Source organism: Pavona decussata, unplaced genomic scaffold (genome assembly GCF_977016875.1).
Source record: "Pavona decussata unplaced genomic scaffold, jaPavDecu1.1 SCAFFOLD_48, whole genome shotgun sequence".
NCBI classification, from domain to species: Eukaryota; Metazoa; Cnidaria; class Anthozoa; order Scleractinia; family Agariciidae; genus Pavona; species Pavona decussata.
In genome coordinates, this window is record NW_028145470.1 from 1,850,707 (window position 1) to 1,871,293 (window position 20,587).

The 20,587-nt window shown below is 35.2% G+C and overlaps 1 long non-coding RNA gene across 1 annotated transcript; it reads left to right on the forward strand.

Moving 5' to 3' along the window:
* The first annotated feature begins 2,917 nt into the window (after nt 1–2,917).
* Nucleotides 2,918–5,745, forward strand: LOC146481715 (uncharacterized). The gene is made up of 3 exons (XR_014864348.1): nt 2,918–2,997; nt 3,757–3,824; nt 4,399–5,745. It is a non-coding gene; the product is annotated as an uncharacterized LOC146481715 (long non-coding RNA).
* The last annotated feature ends 14,842 nt before the right edge of the window (nt 5,746–20,587 follow it).

Sequence of the window (20,587 nt, forward strand, 5' to 3'; positions counted from 1 at the left end):
TTCGTGTTAAGGTTTCCCGTAAAATGAATTAGTAAATAGTGCAAAAGAATTCCGATATTTGATGACAACGTAAAACTACTCAACTTCACTTATGTAAGCTGACCTCTGGTCCTATTTCCTAGCAAAATAATGTAAAACCAACACTTCTGTTACCCGTTGGTCCAGATTATTATCATCATCATCATCATCATCATCATCATCATCATCATCATCATCATCGTCATTCAGTCATCAACTTGATCCTAAATCTCCTTATTAAAAAAGTGATACCACAAGAAAATGGAAACTTTTCTGGAGATGTCGCTGCACCATCCCCCCTAAACTCCACCCCGTCTACCTCGTTCCCCTTCCCTCGCCTTCCCTCCCCGCCCCACCCCTTCCCATGACCCCATTCACTCCTGAACCCATGCAATGTTCCATCGTTTCTACCTTTTTTTCAAATCAGTATCCTTTTTTTTGGATCGAGTTTTAATGTTAATTTTGGTTTTTCGTCCTGTTATATTTAAATATATGTATTCATAATTGTTAAAATGCCTGCGCAAACCTGATTTGACAAGAAAATCTGAGGTTTCTAAGTCAATGTTTTGTAATCGAGGGAATTGAAATTCATTTGAATTGCAGATAAAATGCTTCATGTGACATTAATATTCAATAATTCCTTTGACACCGATTTCTCGAGGGAAAATCAAAAGAGCAAGCACAAGGTTTAACGGTCGTTTTATGGTCGATATTTTTGGTTAAACGCTTCTTTGAAAGCAGAGTTCTTATGGTTAAACTTGGTGATATTGTCTGTAGTAGCATCATGTTCGACTTTCTTCGCCATGGAACCGAACGAATGTGAGTTAAAACTTCAAACGATGTTACACGTAAAACGCAAGCCATGGATACAGAATACGATCAGCATTTGTTACACTGCTAACGACTCGAGCCTTCTTGTGAGGTAATTTGAAAACTAAGTCATAATATTATTTTGTAAATGCTCTGCTAATATTTAGTTTAAGATAACGTATTTGACTTGTAAAAGGTTGTTGAAATTTAATACACGTGTTAGCGACCGAGTAGTCAGCGACCGGCGACCGAACATTTCTCTTCGGATTCCGGCCGTGCTCGGATATAAATACTACAAAGGTCTTCTAAAGGTCGTGGCAGTAACAAAGTAACAGCGATTTTTCAAAAAGAAAAAAAAAACAGCAAAATTCTTGGGATTACAAAATTAGGCTTTATTGAAAATTATTTCGTTCAAAATATACCGCGGAATATACGCGACACTTCTTATTTCAAGTGGTCACTTGAGCTGTATCGAAAAAGAATCGAAAGAATCGATATTTTTCGCGAGTATCGATTTTCATGGAATGCTTATGTCAATGACATCGAATATTTGGTGTTGATATCGCCCAACCCTCAGGGTCGATAATGAGAACTTTTGTCCGAAGACAAGTGTTCGGGTAGCCTGCGAAAGCAGACACCTTTTCCGACGGGTGCCGAACACAAGCCGGAAATGGCGTCTGCTTGAGCAGGCTAGTGTTCGGGTGGTTTCGCCAATATACCGACGAAACGTTCGAATATAGAGGACCACACAACGCACTGATAAACTCTTTTGAATAGTTCTTGCTGTCGGATCTCTTGTTAAGGGGATGCACGTAGCAGACGTCACTTTTAAGTGTACTAAACCAAACTAATTGCACATCTTACTCTACGGCAAAGGGCAATTTTCATAGGGCCATTATTTCAACTAGTACCATGAATCTTCTTACTGATCCAGAGTTGCAAAGAAATAGCTGGAATTACAGCTAGTAGATACAAATCTGTACACCAGGCAGATCTCCCTTAGTACCTCAGTAGCCTTTGGTACTAAATATTAATCCTATCACGACTTAATCTGCAAAGGACACAGGCCCATCACCACGAATGTATAGGTGAAAAAAAAAAAACGCAAATGTAGGTGAAAATTAATGTAAAGCTGCTGTGATTAATTCAAGTGTTTGCGATTTTGAAAAAGGAAAAAAAAAACAAACTTTATACCAGATTGTTACAATAGAGGGTTTCACAGCGGTCATCTTAGACGGTACAGAACAATAAAATACATTAGCAATAAAATCAAATTTTCTTCCTAAAAGAAAATCATTTTATTGTTTTGCACCTCTGTGTTTCCAATATGGCCGCTGCGAAAGCCCTTTATCCCATTAAGTCTGGGACTTGACGTGAAATTGCCTTCAAAACTGCTATTTTGCTTGCTATAGAACTGACAAGTTAAACTACAGGACGTAAGGTTCATTAAGAAAAATTTCAGTGGTAGGTTTTTATTCCTAAACTTCACATCTCTAAATTTTTTAAGTCAATTGCGGTGAAAATTTGTAGGGATGTTGGCAGATGACGGAATTATACCATGATTGCTGTTTGGCTGGCGGGTTACGCATTACTAAAGTTGGAATTACCAAAAAGAAGTTTTCTGCGTCCAAGTTGACAAGCATCCCACGTTAAATGATTGATTAATCTAGTGTTACATCGGCGACGGAAGCTTGCATCCAAAATTGCTGTTTTATTCCGTCTCCAATGATTATATGAGTCTATGGTGCAATGTAACCACGATAATTTGTAACAATCTAGTACGCATGCACGCCTTTTTCTGTTTCAAGCAGTACCGTGAAATAAATATACAGAAGACACTGAGGCAAGGGAGCCACTACAGTAAGAGCCAATTACAGTGGTCCCCTTAAACCCAAGCCTGTGACCTGCTCACCATATGAGTCACCCATAGCTCAGTGGTTAGAGCATCCAAACTAGTAACTGGTTCGATTCCTACTGGGGGCTCGGAAATTTTTTTCCGAGAATTTTCATTGTGTACTTATTATTATCTATTTCATGTTCATAGCATTGGGTGGTTGGCTGGTACAATTTTTTTGATACATATCTTTTTATTTGAAGGATCTGGACATGGAAAGCAGAGAAGGAAATCTACAAAGGTCTACAAAGGAGAAGCGGGAAAGGAATTAAAAGGTAAGAACTTATAAATTACAAATAAACCCCTTACTCTTTATTTACACTAATAGCATGAAGGATTGTACGTAACTGGGCAAATTGTATTTTTTTTTCTTTCCAAAAATATTATGTAAACAAACTTAAAACCAGTGGAAAGGACTGCTCACAAACTTCTACTTAAATGGTCACACCTCAGGATTTCATCCACAGAATCCAAAATTAGAACATTCTTGTACAGCAAAATGAACAGCACCACAGGAAAGTACTGCTCAATAGCTTTCAATTGAATGGTCACTTTTTTTAAGCAAAAAATTTTAAGGCTAACGTTTGTGGGATCATGTTCAAGGAACTTAAAAATGTTTTATCTTTTTGGCTTTTTTCCGCCTTATTTTTCTTGCTTTCTTTGTGGTTTTGTCAGTCGCCACCTATACTTCGGTGAATGTGAATCTTTTAGCGAAAAGTGTCAGTTTTTTTGCGAAAAGTTTTTCTTCGCTTTTTCTTCGTCCTCTGGTCCAATTCATTGTAACATGCTCACATGCTGTGCTTTGAAAGACCAAACCAACTCTGCTATGGACTCTAATTTCATCCAGGGGGTGTAGTAATACTCCTATTTTTTTCTATGTTACGGAAACCAGGTTTACCTCATTAATTTTGGCCCTACTGCCCATGACTTGACCTTTGCCTCTGAAAGAGATTAATGAGCACCATGCATTTCAGAACTGTGCCTTTCTACTTTACTTCCAGGTGCTGATCCCCTATTTAACTCTTTCTCTCCAGGTAAATTTCAGACGAGGGATGAGAAGTCACGAAAGACGCCTCAACCAAGAAAATTACTGTCTTAAGAGGTGAGTTGGTTATTTATAATATTTATAACTACTCTTTGGTGAGTCATTATTGGTTTGTTTTAAAGCAAAATCACTTAGTTTGTGTTTGATTGGCGCTATTCCTGAATAGGAACACTGAATAAGAATACATACAATAATTGCTAAAATTCCTTCATAAGATGTTTGGGAGTTGCCGGGATACAAATTGGGTCTTGAATGTCGTGCTCAAGCAGACGTTTGTAGATTGGTCTTTCAAAATTTATCCAGCGAGAGAAACTTAGAGATTGTTGCTTTTAATCCGAAATGTGTTTAATCGAAATGCGACTTTAGACAAAAAGCCAAGAAGGAGCAGAGTGGCTTCACAATTGTCCTATTCATCTTTACTATACAATGACCAGTTCTTTAAACTAGCAACACAAAGTAACCAAATTATAGATCTGACATACATCTTAGACAGGGCGTATAAAACTGAGACAACACTCTTTTAAAAATTGCTGACCCAACACATGTCAAAACAGTTTAACTTTTTATTACAATGCTGTCTTTGTCTTACTACATTTAGTGATCAATATATTTTTGTTCTCTTTCTATAAAGGATCCAAGGAACTTTCAGATGTCAGATTCAAACAAGCAGCAAAGATGATCATCTCCATAACTGGGCAAGCAATTCAAGTAGAGGTAGAAAAACTAATTTTACTATAAGAAGCGCAATAAGACTATCTTATTTACTCACGGTTATGCCGTACGAATTTGAACAAAATACAGTAAAAGGTTTAAAGTTTAAAAAGAATGCAGCTTAGATGTGAATACAAGCAAATCTGTATGTCTTGCTTGTCTTGCAAAAAGTCCAACATTTATGCCGTGGTTAAGACGTGGGCACAGCGGGTCATAATTGGGGTGTGCATGCAGCTTAGGGTAACCACGTGTAGCCTTCACACGAATACGGCTTAGACGCGTGAGTAAATACGGCAGTTTATGGTCCAGTTTCGTTTCTTTTTTGGCAGCCGAACAATTATAACTAAAGTCTTTCTTTTCAAGATACAGTGCAACCACAGATATAAAGAAGCCAGTATAGAATATAATTTGTTGGGAGAGAAAATGTGAAAGCAGAAATTGCGCATCCAAAAAGTTAATAAACAGCACCATGTTTGATGTGAATGGTCACACTTTAGGATTTCGTGATAAAACTGTGAGGCGTTTTGTTTGCTCTTTTCTAAAGAATGGCTTACCCTTTTGTACAATGATTTTTGCAATAATAAATGATTTAACAAGGTTGAGGAACAAGTGATTATGCATAGAAATCTTAGGCTGATAGTCTATTTTCATTAAGAGTTTTGCGGAAGAGGGTACTTTTTTTCAGTGTACTTGATGCAATTATCTTTCTAACGAAGGCTGGTATTTATCAATAAGAGTCTCCTGTAGCTCTCTTTGAACCTTGCACTCCTGTAGCTCAGTGGTAGAGCATCGAAACTAGTAATCGGAAATTCTTAGGTTCGAATCTGATAGGAGCACTCAGATTGCCTTTTTCCGAGTATGCCTTTTTTTCAGTCGCTGAATAATATATCATGCTCAAGCATTCTTATTATAGCTTCACAATAGCTCCAAGTATTGCAAAGTAAAAATCATGGACTATTATGATTGTCTTCGAATTCGGTCAAATGTTTCCTGCTTGTCAGCTTTAATTGGAGATTCTAATGTTCCATATTTATCCAAAACGAGAAATCTAGAGGCTATTGCTGTATTGCATTTATCCTTATCCCAGAATACGGCCAATTAAGCGCAACCTTAAAGTTAAAAACTCTTTGCTACTCCTTGATCATTTTCTGTTTATAATCAGTCTGCAAATTGAATTTAGCCCTTTTTGATATAGAGAAATGCTGTCTAATTTTCAGTATTTTAAGACTAAAAATTATTTCTTAGTGCAGATTTAATCATACATCATTTTGCACTACCCGCCTAGATTAGCCTATGCTATTTGCGGGCTAGTGCATTCTTGCCTTACCTTCGTGAAAAAATGTGCTTTAATAAATTGAATTGAATTGAATTGAATTGAATTGCATTCTATTCATGTTGAGAAATGCGTTCTCTGTGAAAATGGTATTCACAATTTGTAAACGGCTTGTACCGTTTCAAGAAGTAATTTGTCAGATTTTCAACTGATGATGGAGAACAATTTATCAGTAAAAATATATACGGTGAAAAGGACATTTTTCTTACTCACAGTCTGTTTAAGTTTCATTAGGTCTCACAATTTCATAGTTTTCAGTAAGGATTCTTAGGACAACAAGTGTTTTCTCATCAAACATCAAAGAGCTATTCGTCCGTTTTCAAGGAAATCTTTTTATTGTTGTTCAATTTAATGTTTTCTGTTCAATGTTCGAGACTGTGGAAAACGAAGTTCACAAACGACTTAGATCTATCGGTCCATTTTCAGTCCTGCTTAAAGTTTAAATATTGTCCTTTTGCCATTTTTCACTGAATAAGGATTTTAAGGCGAACAAGTTTTTGTTTTTTTATTGAACAGCTGTTTCTGGTTTGACAACAAGTTCTGGCGTTTGAAGTGATTTTTCTGAAAAGCTGTTTTTCTTAGTCCGTTTTCATGTTGTTAGAATGTGGAGTTAAACATCACTTACGATTTCTGGTTAAAACTATTTGCAGGCCGCCATTTGCGGTTTTGTTTCTATTTAAAATGTGGTTAGCTTTTAATAAAATTTTGACGTTTAGGGTCGATTGTAAGTGATTCTCAATTTGTTGTTTTTCCCAAAAAAATTTTCACGAAAGGAGTTGAGACAGAATTTTGTGGTAAATTATGAGACATTTTTCAAATGAGCAACAAAGATTCCTTTCGCGGAGTAATGAATTCTATCTCGCTTGCAGCATTACTTTTTGGATAAAATTTGAAACAATATGTACGTTCTCAAAGAGTTAAGTCAAATGTCAACTTCAGTGTGAATTCGAGACTTGATCACATGATCTCAAGTGAAACCCAGTGTCAGGCAATCTGCAGATCAGCCCTGTTTCATTTTAATATTGCCTTTTAATCTTCGTCTCTTCGATTTTAGACGTTTACTGAGTTCAAGACTGGCTTTTTAACGATTTTCTGGTCTTTTTCTACCACATTTGGCTATAGAGAGTGAAGTTCAAAAACCACGATTTCTTAGTAAATTTACTGGCTGCCTTGGGCCATTTTGTAACGAGCTGTTGCAGTCGGCTTGTTGTGTTGGCCTTCAGTCCTGCTTTCATAAATCCAAGGATTTTCTGGTTCTTTTTACTGTTGTAAGATCATGTTTGGAATTCAGTTTGCCCTGCACTCCTCAGAGTTTTCGTTCCGTTTTTCTGTTTATCAGTTTGTCAGTCAAATTGATTTTCCTGGTTAGTTTACATGCTTGATAAGAAGATAAAAAAGCTATTTAAGTGATGCTCAAAAATGGCCGGTGTTCGATATGTTAGGGAGACTAGCTATTTCATAGACCATACGCCAGTCTTCTTGTGTGGAGAAATTGTAGTGGGTAGCGTGACATCGTGACACTTTCTTGTTTAATTTCGTTTGAATAGGAAACAATAAGAGAAGGAAATGAAATCGCTAGGTTTATTTGATCAATAAGTTAAAGAATCATTGATGGACACTTTCCAAATATTAACAGTGATCGGTGATTTCATTGCATAACATAACAACAGGAGAACTTGCACTTTGCCCAATATATTATACTATAGAAGGAACGAGGCACTGTGAGTGTATGAGCCGTGAGTGAAATTGTCACAGAATTGAGAATAAATCGTTTTGAAACGTGATATTGTGAAGTACAGCCATCCAGGCATTTGCGACATCTTGTAAATGTATTTTCATCTTTTGATCAATATCGTCACATGTCTGTTTGAAGATTAGGGCTGAGACATGATTCCAAAGTGACTTAAGCTGGTCAATTTCCATCCATGCAATATTAATCCTATTGAGCCTGGTTTATGGGGTGGGGGGGAGGGGGTACAAAGTGCCCACTCCGACTTGCAAACTTGGAGACTTTTCCTTAAATATATCTGAGAACAATTTGCTTCGACACCTAACTGTTTGCGTGATTTGATGTTTCCATGGCGACAAGATTTTGACAGTCTTGTTTTTCAAACTTTTTCTTTATCTTTTGTGAAAAAAGTGTATTGTCGTTACTTTTACATTTTTTAACCATTTTAATTTAGATTTTTGTATTGGTTTCGATTATTTTTGAGTCAATTTGAACGGTTTTCTGAGGTTTTGGCCATGAAATTGAGAAATCCAAAATAGCGCACTCCAGATGGCGGCTTGGAAGAATCAAGCCACTTCATATGACCTTATTGTCCCATTTTTTGAGCACTAAAGGAAACAGTTTGGGCATATAATTTACCTTCAAGGTTTGTTTGTCATAGTGTTAATGCTCTTGATGTGATGAAGGGGGCTGATACAAAGTGCCCCTCAGGTTTAGGAATTCGAAAAAAACAAAGCAAAACAAAATAAAAAAACACAGGCTGAACAAGTCATTATCAGGACATTCCTGAGTCTGTTTGCATTAACATTAACATAAACGTTTAGTATTCGTCAGTTACGTCGAGTGCAATTCAAGTTACAGATAAGAATCAAATGTGCTCTCTGTTTGACTTTTAGGCCTGCTTTATTTTTTTTACTGTAAAGAGAAGTACTTGTTGTGTGTGTGACTCATTTGAGCTTATTTTACTTCTAATTTAGCCAGTTCTTTCCGGGCCAAGCTTGTATTATATTCGATGCCATTCAAATGTGACTTATTACTTGAAAATCGGGCCTGAGAAATGGGAATTTCTTAGTGAAAATCGTGTAAGCTATAATGCAGTTTTCACGTCTTTCTGCGCTGTCTGTCATTTTTCATCAGGTGTTTAGTTCAGTTTTAAATGTTTTTTCCAGTGAAAAGTTGAGGACAATTGTTCTCTTTTTAAGTACGGAAAAAACTTACGGTCGAGAAAGGTTGTGTAAAATCTGTAGCCATTTAATCTTTTTGACAAGAGATGCAAGCTTGAGGTATTCAATTTTCAAGTGAAAATACTAAACCACTTTCAGTTTTTATTAATATAAATCTTGTTTTCCCAGCTAGTTTGCAATAAGGTTTGCAAGTCGGCCAAGGCATGATTCTTCATTGAAAAATTCAGACCATTGTTGAGCTTTTTGTTTAAATTCTGCGTGTTCAGTTTTCAGGAAAACGTTGAATTTCAGAGACGTGATTACTAAGTGCTCAGTCACGAGTTGGTTTAAGTTAAACAGATGTTTGTTTTCATTACTTGAGAATTTGAAAATTAGAGCTTGCTTTGTCAGTAAAAGTGGATGGCTATTTGTCTCTTCACACTTGGATAAATTCTGCATGTAAATGAATTTCAATTTTCTTTACTTTCAGTTAGATTTTGCATATTTACCGGTTTCTTTGAGGATATATATGATCGATTTTATTATCACTGAAGACGTGCTTTCTGAACGACAACTTGAAGTTACTACGCCAGAGTTTTCCGTTTGCAGTAATATAAAGAAAAATTTGATTTTCCCAGTGAGAATGTAAACCACCAGTCAATTTCGGGACCATCAATTTCTGAATAACTTATAAGGCTCTCCATCTTTTGTTATCTTACCAGCTTTTTACCAATGTCTTTTTTCAGTAACACATCCAATCAGTGGGTAAAATTAACCTTCTAAGGCCATCTGTTTTTGTTCAGTTTAGTTTTCAACGCTTTTTAACCAACAAGGCGCAATACAAAAGGAGCCAAGCTCCTCCCACTTTCGACATGAGTTGATTTACATTTGATTTTTGCCCGTAGCTAAGATAAAAAATTTTTCTAGTACAAAGTTTAACGTGTTTAAAACCAGAAGTTTTTCAATTTGAAATTTAAAAAAAGTTGTAAGTTCAATGTTACAAATCCAGTTAGCTCAAAACAAATCATTCAAGGAATTTCGCGTGTAAACATTGCACGCTGTAGCTGTGGTAATTTATTAAAATTTCTGTTTTCTTTCTCTCCCTACACAAATTAACATATTTCGAAAAAGTCAAAACTTGAACCGTCCTTCAGTGGTTTAAGCAATAACAAAGGAAAACTACAAAATTTCAAGCAATTCCTATGGCCTTCTGATTTATAAACGAGCTTTGGTTTTCCTGGAAAACGTTTCATGAAATCATTCAGTAGCAATTTGTGATGTCTACCTGAACTTGCGGTTTGAAAAATATTCGTCGAGTTTACTTTACTTTAAAATTTTACAATTTTTTCATCTCGTTCGGCAGTTATATCTGTGTTGCACTGTATCAATAAGCTAGCGACAATTTACACGGTTCTCATTTGCTTACAACTGTATCATGGCGGTATACTGCTTTTCAAACGACAAAGTGCCAGACTCGAAGACAATTGTAAACGTTTAACATGACCACTACTGCTGAAACGTTTTTTCAGTGCGTTTCAAATTGTTCATTTTGTAAGGAAAAGTCGTAATCCTTGTCCTAACATGACAAATTGTCGTAAGCAAGGTTTGAAGACCAGCCAAAACAAAAACTGAGTTTTTCATCAGAGAATCTCCTGTAACAAAATTTGTTTAATTTAATATATTTTGCCAAATCTATATGTATTTTGGTTGTTTCTTCAGTTTGTTTTCTTTGGTAACCGCCGTTTAAGCTACTCAAATTTTCCCGCCAAAAGACTTAGAAAAAATACGGGCGCCTACAATACGCATGCGCCGTTTTTTTTTTAATCATTCCAACTAGTTATACTCTGTTTGAAAATTTGAAAATTTTCCCGCCAAAAGACTTAGAAAAAATACGGGCGCTCAAAATACGCATGCGCCGTTTTTTTAAAAAAAAAAATCTCAATATGTAATTTAACATCTATTTTAGTTGTCAAGTATTCATTTTATTAGTTAATAATGAAAGACAATAAAGATGAAAACAGTTGTTTCAGTTGCATTGAGTGTTCTTTATTTCTTTCTTTCTTTTCAATAATAAGTTAATTAAGTAAAAATCGTTTAACTAATTAAAGGTGTGACAAAAATTTTTCTTCCTATGTATACTAAGTCTTTTGGCGGGAAAATTGGACATAATTTGCACAGCGTTTCCCCTGGCAACAGTTTTTGCAAAAAATTTTACGGGGCACCCCTTGAAATTTTTCTATCGCAAAAAAATTTCAAAGAATGCCCCAACAAATTTAAACCCGCCAAAAAACGCATACCTCACTTCGTAAGGAAACTTTTGTGAAAATTTTTAACCTTTTTGGTGTTTTGTTGCCAATTTTTAGTCATGAATTTTAGAAACTTTTTTTGACAAAATTTGTCTGAAGTAAAGTTTCCTTTGCGAAGTGGTGTACACTAAAAGTGCGACATGGTAAGCCGTTAAACAGTTTTGCAGCAGGGAAAAATTGAATAATCGCAAAAATTTTGATCACAAAACCAACAGAAAAACGCTTATGTTTTTGTTTCCAAAACTTAGATTTATAACAGCTGCAAAACCATTTAGCTTACCATGTCGCTTAAAAGAACTTGTTCAACTAGCAAGTGAAGTCAGCACAGGCTAACAACTAACAGTGTTACAGAGGAAAGAACGAATTTAACGAGTGAAAGCATCTTTTTGGTCAAAATAATCAAGTTGTTTTGAATATCGAAACAAATTCTTTGTACTTTGTCGATTACTTATTCCCAGCTACGTTTCATTTTAGAAAAATCAAGACACTGTCTAGTTCGTATATACTCTTTTTGTACTTAATTTTGTTTTGAAATATCAAGTTATTTTTGTTTGGCGCTTTTTGAATGAATTTCTCAAGTTCTCATGCCTAATCAATGTTTTCAAATTTAAAAACAATTTCTCTTGTCAATCCATTCTTCACTTCTTTTCAGTAAACATTTTGGAGAATAACAATACAAAATCCGTAATGATATTTGGCCTGTTTGCTCTTAAGTTCAAGACAATTTCAGTCCAAAACAATTCTCCACATAACTAACGTCACAGTTCGTTCGTTTTCTTTCTAGTAAATTTTGACGATTAACGATTAACAAGACAATTTCTTTTTGGTTTTATTTGGTGCAATTATTGTTCATCTTCAATAGTAGCTGGTTTGTTTACCTTACGGCTCTTCATAATATTTTGGCGAATATCTAGGCAATTCGATTCCTCTAAGTCTTTGATGATTTGGTTCGTTTACTTTATAATTCGAATTAAAAATACGTGCTTTCACTCGATTGTCCCATGTAACACTGATTCAGTTGAACGAGATCTTACACTTAAAAATTAAATACTAAAAAAACTAACGTCTGGTTGAAATAATGGGAAAAGAAGAAACTCGAATGAGAAATTATAGTAATCAAAGCTCCAATATTGAATTTTCCCACCAGTAAAAGTACGAAATATCCGTTGAAATTTCAAAATAGCGTTATTTTGTGCCATTAATTGGTTCAATTTTTATAGTCAACAGGACCACAAAGGACAATACGATTGTTCCACACAACTTTAAAGTTCCGAATTAAACTTTTGATTTTCAGGAATAACTTTTTTCAATTATACATCGTTTTATATTTCTTCTGCTTCAAGATTTCAGACGCGGCAAAAACATTTGAAGCCAACAACTGCAAATTTGTTTGGCCTGTATGATGCAAAAGATGACTTGTATTCCCATGAAAATTCAAAAATAATAAGGGATAAGTGTGAACTCGGTTGAACGTATAATTCATTCAATTTTTTTTTACACGAAAATTTGAATTCAAATACAATGCAATTATAAAATTCTCTGAGGAATATTTCGAAATTAATTTGAATTTTTGTGCCTTTGCCGTAAGCGCAAACTTGTTCGCCCTATTTTGCGCTACCTCGACGGTTTAAATCACTTTTTTTGTCAAAATGGCGAAAGTCTTTCTTTCTTGGGTTGGAAAATTCTAAAAGGAACGTGTCTGTCCTCTGAAACTGTTGTTTTTTTTGTTTCGTTTGTGCTGGTCAATTAATGACTTACTCCTCTTTTGGTATGTCTTCTTGTAACGATTTTAGTCATTAAAAAAAAAAAAACCTGTTTCCGAACCGAGAAACAATTTACATCAAACCTACAATTTTTTTTAAATCTCTTCCGGAAATGAAATTGTGAGAAAATCATTCAATCTTTTGTGGTCCGTAGCTCTAATTTGGTGCAAAAGATGTCCCCGAGACGTTTTCTATCGTTTGGCCCACATCATTCCAACCAGACGCTTGTTTTTATCATACATACCACAGCATGTAAAGGGAACATAAGGAATAACAGAAGGATCCTCCATAATTTTTCGTTTTCAGTAAATAATGAAATTTTCGTTCTAGGAAATCTTTGTAAAATAAGTCCACGCCAAACTTAAACAATTCAGCTAGTAATACACGTTTCCCACGTTTCCATGGGGATCCTCTTTAAAGCCTTGTGTTCCCTTGGCAACAGTAAGCGAAGGTGGAACTGCTAAGTGCAGATGCTTAATTTTAATTCCCGTCGCGAATTGACCGAAACTGAAGAATTTATTTTAAAATTTAATCTTCTAGTTTCTTCGTAATTCAGTCAAAAGTTCGAGGTCATCGACAGAGTTTCTATTTCACAGACCATAGGATATACAATTTTGCAGATTTTTGTAGATAATCAGGCAATTCAATATCGAATTAACCAAGACAGAGAGAATCCAAAACTGAAGAATTTATTTTGAAATTTAAGCGTCCAGTCTCGTAAGAACGTCAAGAAGGTTTCCATTAAGAGACCAAATGATATAGAATTTTGAAGATTTTTGTACATAATCAGGCAATTTGATATCGAATTAACCAAAATGGAGAATGATCCAAAACTGAAGAATCAGTGTTTAAGAAATTTAAGCTTCCATTTCTTTTGTAATTCAATTAAAAGATAGCCCATCAACAAAATTTCCATTTTACACACCAAATAATACATAATTTTCAAGATATTTGTAAACAATCAGGTAATATTAGAGTGACCTACCAAAGCAAACATTTCTTTAGGATGTTTTCAATTCCATCAAATTGTTTGAAGTTCAGAGCGAAAACGCAATTGCTAGTCTCATCTCTTAATATCCTTGTACGGTGTTTCGACTTAGCCTAGAGGTGTTTCAGATTTCAATTTCTTTTTCATGAAAAACGATTTGGAGAAACATTTCAACAAGAAAATTAACGATAATAAAACAGCATGACGTTTCGACGACTTCATATCGTCATTGTCAAATGAGTAAAAATGGAAATAACGGAAAGGCATATTTATAGGTATTAAAAGTGAGAAAGTAAATTAGCATGAAAGTATTTAGGTAAAGAGTTTCGCACGAATGGAATCCGCTTGCGTGTTCAGTTTCGAAAAAAAAAAAAAAAGAAACAATTTTTTAGCTTTTGACCGAGCTGTCCCGCTTTTATCCAGCGTAAATTTTTAATTTCCCTTTTATACAACTTGCAGTTCCACCTTGGCAGCAGAATATAACTGAAAAATAACTTAACTGATTTCTAAATAGCGCAACACTGAGTGATCTCCAATGTTGAAGTTTTAAATTTCTATTCATTTTTCAATTTTCTTCAATTTTCATATCCCAATTTTACTTTAAAAAAATTCAATTTAAGTTTCAAGTTAATTTGTTGACAATTCTACAGATAAAACAAATTGAAATCGCGAAAAATTAATGTGGCGTCAAAGTATGTCAGTATGGACTGATCGCTCAGAGTTAACGCTAAAAATGCCTTAACCGATCTGCAGAATAATACCTTAAAAAGATGGCTGGCATATTTTAGAAGGATTGAAAGAAATTCTGCTGCATCGACAGTGTTTTCAAACACAACCGACCGTATTATATTCGAACATCATCATTTCTGACTGAAAATATCGGCTTATTCCCCCCGGATCTGCCCTCTCACAGAATGGTTAGATAGTTGCAAAATTTAAACATACGATATTTTGGTAAATAGATCATCAATTGACTGAATTAAAGATTCAATAGTTTTGTCATACACCGCCACCATCTTTCAAAGGTATCATTTTTATACAAAATTAGATCTTATCTTTGTTCCGTTTGCTTCAGTTTAAAGCTTTTTCCTCTTTTCTGATCCTTTTGCTCCTCCTGTTCAGTCTTCTTTCTTGTGAAAATGCCCTTCCTGAAAATAAAACAAACAAAACACATGAGTTTGCTGTTCAACAAATACGCCCATACAAAGTCAGCAGCATGCTTTGCTAAATACTTGAAATTTAAATAACGTTTATCGTCGCCGTCACCACAATCATCATTATCATGTGACATTTCTTAAGGCTCAGAAAAGCCCAAAATAAAAATTCTAACTTGCTCCGAGTTTCATTTTGTGAAGTAACGAAAAACAAAAGGCATCATAGGACAGTACTGCTCAGTAGCTTTGAGTGGTCACACTTTAGGATTTCATCCACAGACTCAAAAGGTAGAACCACCTTTGTACAGCATAATAAACAGTACCACACAGCGAAAGTTGGTGAAGAGAGCTAAAAAATTTGGACAGTGAACTTGTACCCAACGTTTAAGAGTACAACTTGCCTGAGTGAATTTATCAAAGCAAAAGAATGCAAAATGTATTCGTAGTTTTTCAATGCAAAGCATGCAGCGGACAAAGTTTTCAACACGTGGCCGCTTCGGACAACTTGGAAAAAAAAGTTTTCTTGCCAGAGAAAAGACGTTAAATTCAGTTTATTTATCGTTAATTTTTCTGTAACTGCTACGCGTCTGTTTAGCTCTTCTTACAAGGTGCTGTTAAAATATTCTATTCTAAAACCACGCAGTGTGAACCGCAACGTCGATAAAACGAAACTCCAGGACGCGCTCCCGTCGACTGACTTCAGAATTTTACGTACTGAAAACACTTAATGGAATTAGACTCTTACCGTTTGCGTCTTAGTGGAGCGAATATTCCTTCCTTTAAAGCCTTTGGTGTTTGTTCTTGGCGTCTCAGTAAAGCTTCAACGACAGAGGTCACCTTCACACGTCCTCACTCGCCAAGCAGTTGCTCGGTTTGACAAGAATTCTGCACTTTCAGTCATGAATATGGATTAGAAGCTGGAACCAATCGCTGGTCGATAGGAAAACCATATTTGGAGTGGAATTCTATGCTCATGTTCCAATGAATAAACTTGACATTTTTTATGCTTTTGTTCAAACCTAAGTCTGTGGGATTGATGGCGTGAAATAGCTGTCTGGAGTATTTTCCCGCACATTTTAATTGTGTTTTTTCGCCTTGAAATCTCTTTTCATCTTTGTTTTACAAAATAAAAAAAAAACTCTTTCTGCTTTTCTGAGTCAACAGTACCCCATGATCGGCGAATACTCATAGTCTCTCTATTTGCTGAGAATCAGAGATTGACTTAAAAACTATATCAGAATAAAAACCAAACAATTACGACATTTTCTACAAAGTTTTATTTTCTAGTTTTTATCTTACCACCTTAAGCTAGACAGATATTCTTTATCCTTTACATTAGCTTGCTTGGAATTAAAGGGAATCAATGCTTGTAAGATCTTGTAAGACCAACATTGTGGATTACTTATAAATCCTATCTTATACTACCAAAATTTGAAATGTGAGATTTCCTTGCCGCATTTGAATGCATGGACAAACTGTTCCAATGATCCAGTTTTACTGGGAGAAAAATTGAGTTTGTGTGATTGAATTTTAATGAAACAGGAAGACATTTAAGGCAGAGATAAAAGAAAAAACGTACGGGTACACACACCAAGAGACTTCCATGAGACATTCATTCCTACTAGCCGAGTTGGTCAGCATCTATCTTGCCAATGTTACCCTTCCCCGCTTTTCCTTTTTTTCCCTTCTCAAGGTTTTTTTTATTCTTTTCTTCTCTAAGATTTATTTTAAAAGCATTGTGAGAGATCAATGGAGCCCTCCTATTTTGGATTGCTCGAAACCTTGATACCTCGAAGAGCTTAAACAAATAATAATAAAAACGAGCATTGAACGGTGCCTTCCCTCTCCTATCCCCCAAGAAAGATAGGGCTATGCTTAACTTCTGGAAAAAACTAGTCACAGATTTTCAGTCATTTCTCTGAATAAAAAAACCCTGATTACTTGGGAAAAACTCTATCTCCACTCCCTCAACGTTATATCATAGGTTTGTCAGGGTCTGATGTCAGCGAGAGAACCAAGAGACTGAAAGATACAATGACTGGTCAAATTTAATTGCAAATATCCCTCGAAGATTTTCATCGTAATATAAGGTCTGTAAAATAAAAACTAGAGTGATTTTACTTAACCCGTGAAATAGGTAGTAGGATACTACGCGCTTAATTATGCACTAAATCCATTGTCTTCTTTTGTTTACTTGTAGCTATTTGGTATTAGTTGTTATTCTCTGTTTCACGGGCCGAGTAAAATCACTCTACATTTTTATCTTCTTAAAATAACAGAAAAAGAGTTCCCTAACAAGTACGTCCGTTAAGCCATCGTAACATGATATACCCGGATCCAGGCCTTTTCTTACGATCGACGACAACAAGACACAATATTGATGTTTTTGTAGATGTTACCTAACTAGCCAACTCTAGAATGGAGGACACATTTCATGATCAGATGTTATGAGGTGGCGTGTTCCAAAGTAACCTCTAATTGTATCCTTACTTATTCCCTTTTCCACACTTTACAATCTCTTTACGAGCTGTTACAATGTCTTTACCATCTGCTGCTTACTGTACTTGTCTCTCTACGAACTCTTTACAATCTCGATGCAATCTGTTTAAAAAAATTATTTGCCGTTTTTTTTCGATCCCTATTTCCGATCCACTTACGATTTCTTTACGATATTTATATCTTTTTTACATTCTTTTTATTCTTACGAAATATATATTTTTTTTACATTTCTTTACCTCTTTCCGATCTCAGTCTTTATCAAATCTCTACGCCCTTCTTTACAATACATTTTATGATTTCTTTACATTATCTTCACAGTCCCTTTGCGATGTTTATTATTTAATCTCATGACTATCTCTTCACATTCTCCTTTTTACTATCTTTTAGATCCATTAATCATCTGGGATTTTCATTTTATCTCTTTTATACCATTGATACGGTTTCTTTACTTTCTCTAATTATGATATCTTTGCAACATCTAAGGTCTATTATCTGTAACTAATCTTATTTCGAGTATTTTACGATCTATCGAGATCCATCTAGCAGGCTTCATTTCTCTGCAGTATCTGTTTGACATATCACTTTTTTTGTGTCTTATTCTTTCAATACTCGAGAGGAGCACATTTTGATCCCTCAACATTCGGAAAATCTCCCAATAAAACATACCCAGCCCTTGCTCGTATGGTACAAGATAGAGTAGCCACTTTTACTTCATAGTTCCCCGAGCCAGTTAAAGCCATACGCGCATGCGTCTGTAATCAGACTGGGAGACTTGAAGCGAAAGGTTGTCCCGCGCGTTCATCTCGTGTCTCGCTCCACGATCTACTATTAGAACTTGTTCGTTTACATCAGCAGGAAAGACACGTTAATCAACTTTATTTGCAAATTATTTTATTTCCATTATAGACGCTTTCAAAAGAACAGAACTCACGAAGAAAATTTAGAGCTAATAACTCAACACGTAAACGTTTGAAAACTTAAAATTTTAAACTGAGACAAAAGAGAAAAAAGCAAACGTTTTGCGTTATAAACTAATAAGAACTCGAAACAAATACGACGTCGGCAATAACAAAATCCAAATATAAAACATAGTTAAACTTACAAATTGGTTTAAGCCTTCTGCGTTTTATGATGGACCCACCTGACAGGCTGCGAGGACTCTTCCTGCGTGTTCTAACCAATCAGAGCAAATATGCTGCTTTTCCAACCAATCAGGGGGAAGCCTTAAACTTGCTTCCCCTGCTTCACACCGGTTTTGTGTTTTCCGCGCTTTGACATACTTGGCTTGGTTACACGTTTTCACGTCGAGGTCTCATTAGTTCAGTATGTTATTTACAGTTCTTGTAATAACTAAATAGAACTTCAGTGCGAAATACTTCCAAAGTAAATTAATTATGCGATTTTGTAAGGGCGGTGGAGGATAGGGAAATGCTCTAGGCCATTAACTTTTCGCGAATTTCGGAGAATTTGTTAAGTCCTCTTTCTAAACCTTCGAATTTGCTGCAAATTGTACTGTTTTAGACCAAAACGTTACTTTTTCAGCGCAAATCGTACTTTTTCAGTCCAAAACGTTACTTATTCGAACAAATGCTACTGTTTGGAGTCTAAAACGTTATTTTTCATTGCAAAATCTTCCTATTTAAGTCCACAACGTTACTTTTGCAGTTAATCTTCCTGTTTCAGTCCAAAAGGTTCCTTCTTTGGTACAAATCATACTGTTTGTAGTCCAAAACGTTACTTTTTCAGTGCAAATGTTACTCTTTGAGTCCAAAACGTTACTTTTCCGTACAAATCGTACCGTTTTGAGAGTAAAAGTTACTTTTCCAGTGCAAATCGTACTTTGTCAGTCCAAAACGTTACTTTTCCGTACAAATCGTACCGTTTTGAGAGTAAAAGTTACTTTTCCAGTGCAAATCGTACTTTGTCAGTCCAAAACGTTACTTTTTCGTACAAATCATAGCGTTTTGAGTGCAAATCGTACTTTTTCAGTCCAAAACGTTACTTTTTCGTACAAATCTTACCGTTTTGATTGCAAAAGTTACTTTTTCAGTGCAAATCATACTGCTTCAGTCCAAAACGTTACTTTTTCGTACAAATCCTAGCGTTTTGAGTGAAAATTTACTTTTCCAGTGCAAATCGTACTTTTTCAGTTCAAAACGTTATCTTTTCGTACAAATCATACCGTTTTGAGTGCAAAGTTACTTTTTCAGTGCAAATCGTACTGCTTCAGTCCAAAACGTTACTTTTTCAGCGTAAATCGTACTGTTTCAGTCCAAAACGTTACTTTTCCGTACAAATCCTACCGTTTGGAGTGCAAAAGTTATACTTTTCCGGTGCAAATCGTACTTTTTCAGACCAAAACGTTACTTTTTCGTACAAATCCTACTGCTTGGAGTACAAATTTTTTCAATGCAAAATATTCCTGTTTCAGTCCAAAACGTTCCTTTTTTAGTACAAATCCTACCTTTTTTTTTACAAATCCAACCATTTAAGTCCAAAACGCTACTTTCCAGTGCTAGTCGTACTGTTTCAGTCCAAAACGTTACTTTTGCAGTGCAAATACTCTTTGAGTACCAAACGCTACTTGTTCCGTTCAAATCGTACTGTTTTAGTCCAAAATGTTACTTTTTCGTTCAAATCCTACCGTTGAGTTCAAAATGTTACTTTTTTGTACAAATCCAACCGTTTTGAATAAACGTTACTTTTCCAGTGCAAATCGTACTGTTTCAGTCCAAACCGTTTGTTACTTTTCCGTACAAATCCTCCGTTTTGAGTCCAAAACGTTACTTTTTCAGTGCAAACAACACTGAATGGGATCCTAGTTATTCCAAGTTATGTAACTGTATGCAATTGAAAGCTGGTAGGGAAACGTCTGTAAAATCCTAAACTCACAGTGTATTCTTAACCTTACAAAAAAAACCCTAGCTTGAACTTTAATAAAACTTATTAACATTCCTATCAACAGACCTATAGCTAGACTTAAAAGGCCATATCTACAAAGATCAATCGAAATTAAAATCTTATAAATTATTATTTAATATTATTATTTATTATCATTATTATTATTATTATTATTATTATTATGCGAACTTTGAATTAGATAGATGCCTCGCCAAAATCTTGTAAATAGCTTGTTTTTTTTATTAATTATTATTGTTATTATCATTATTATTA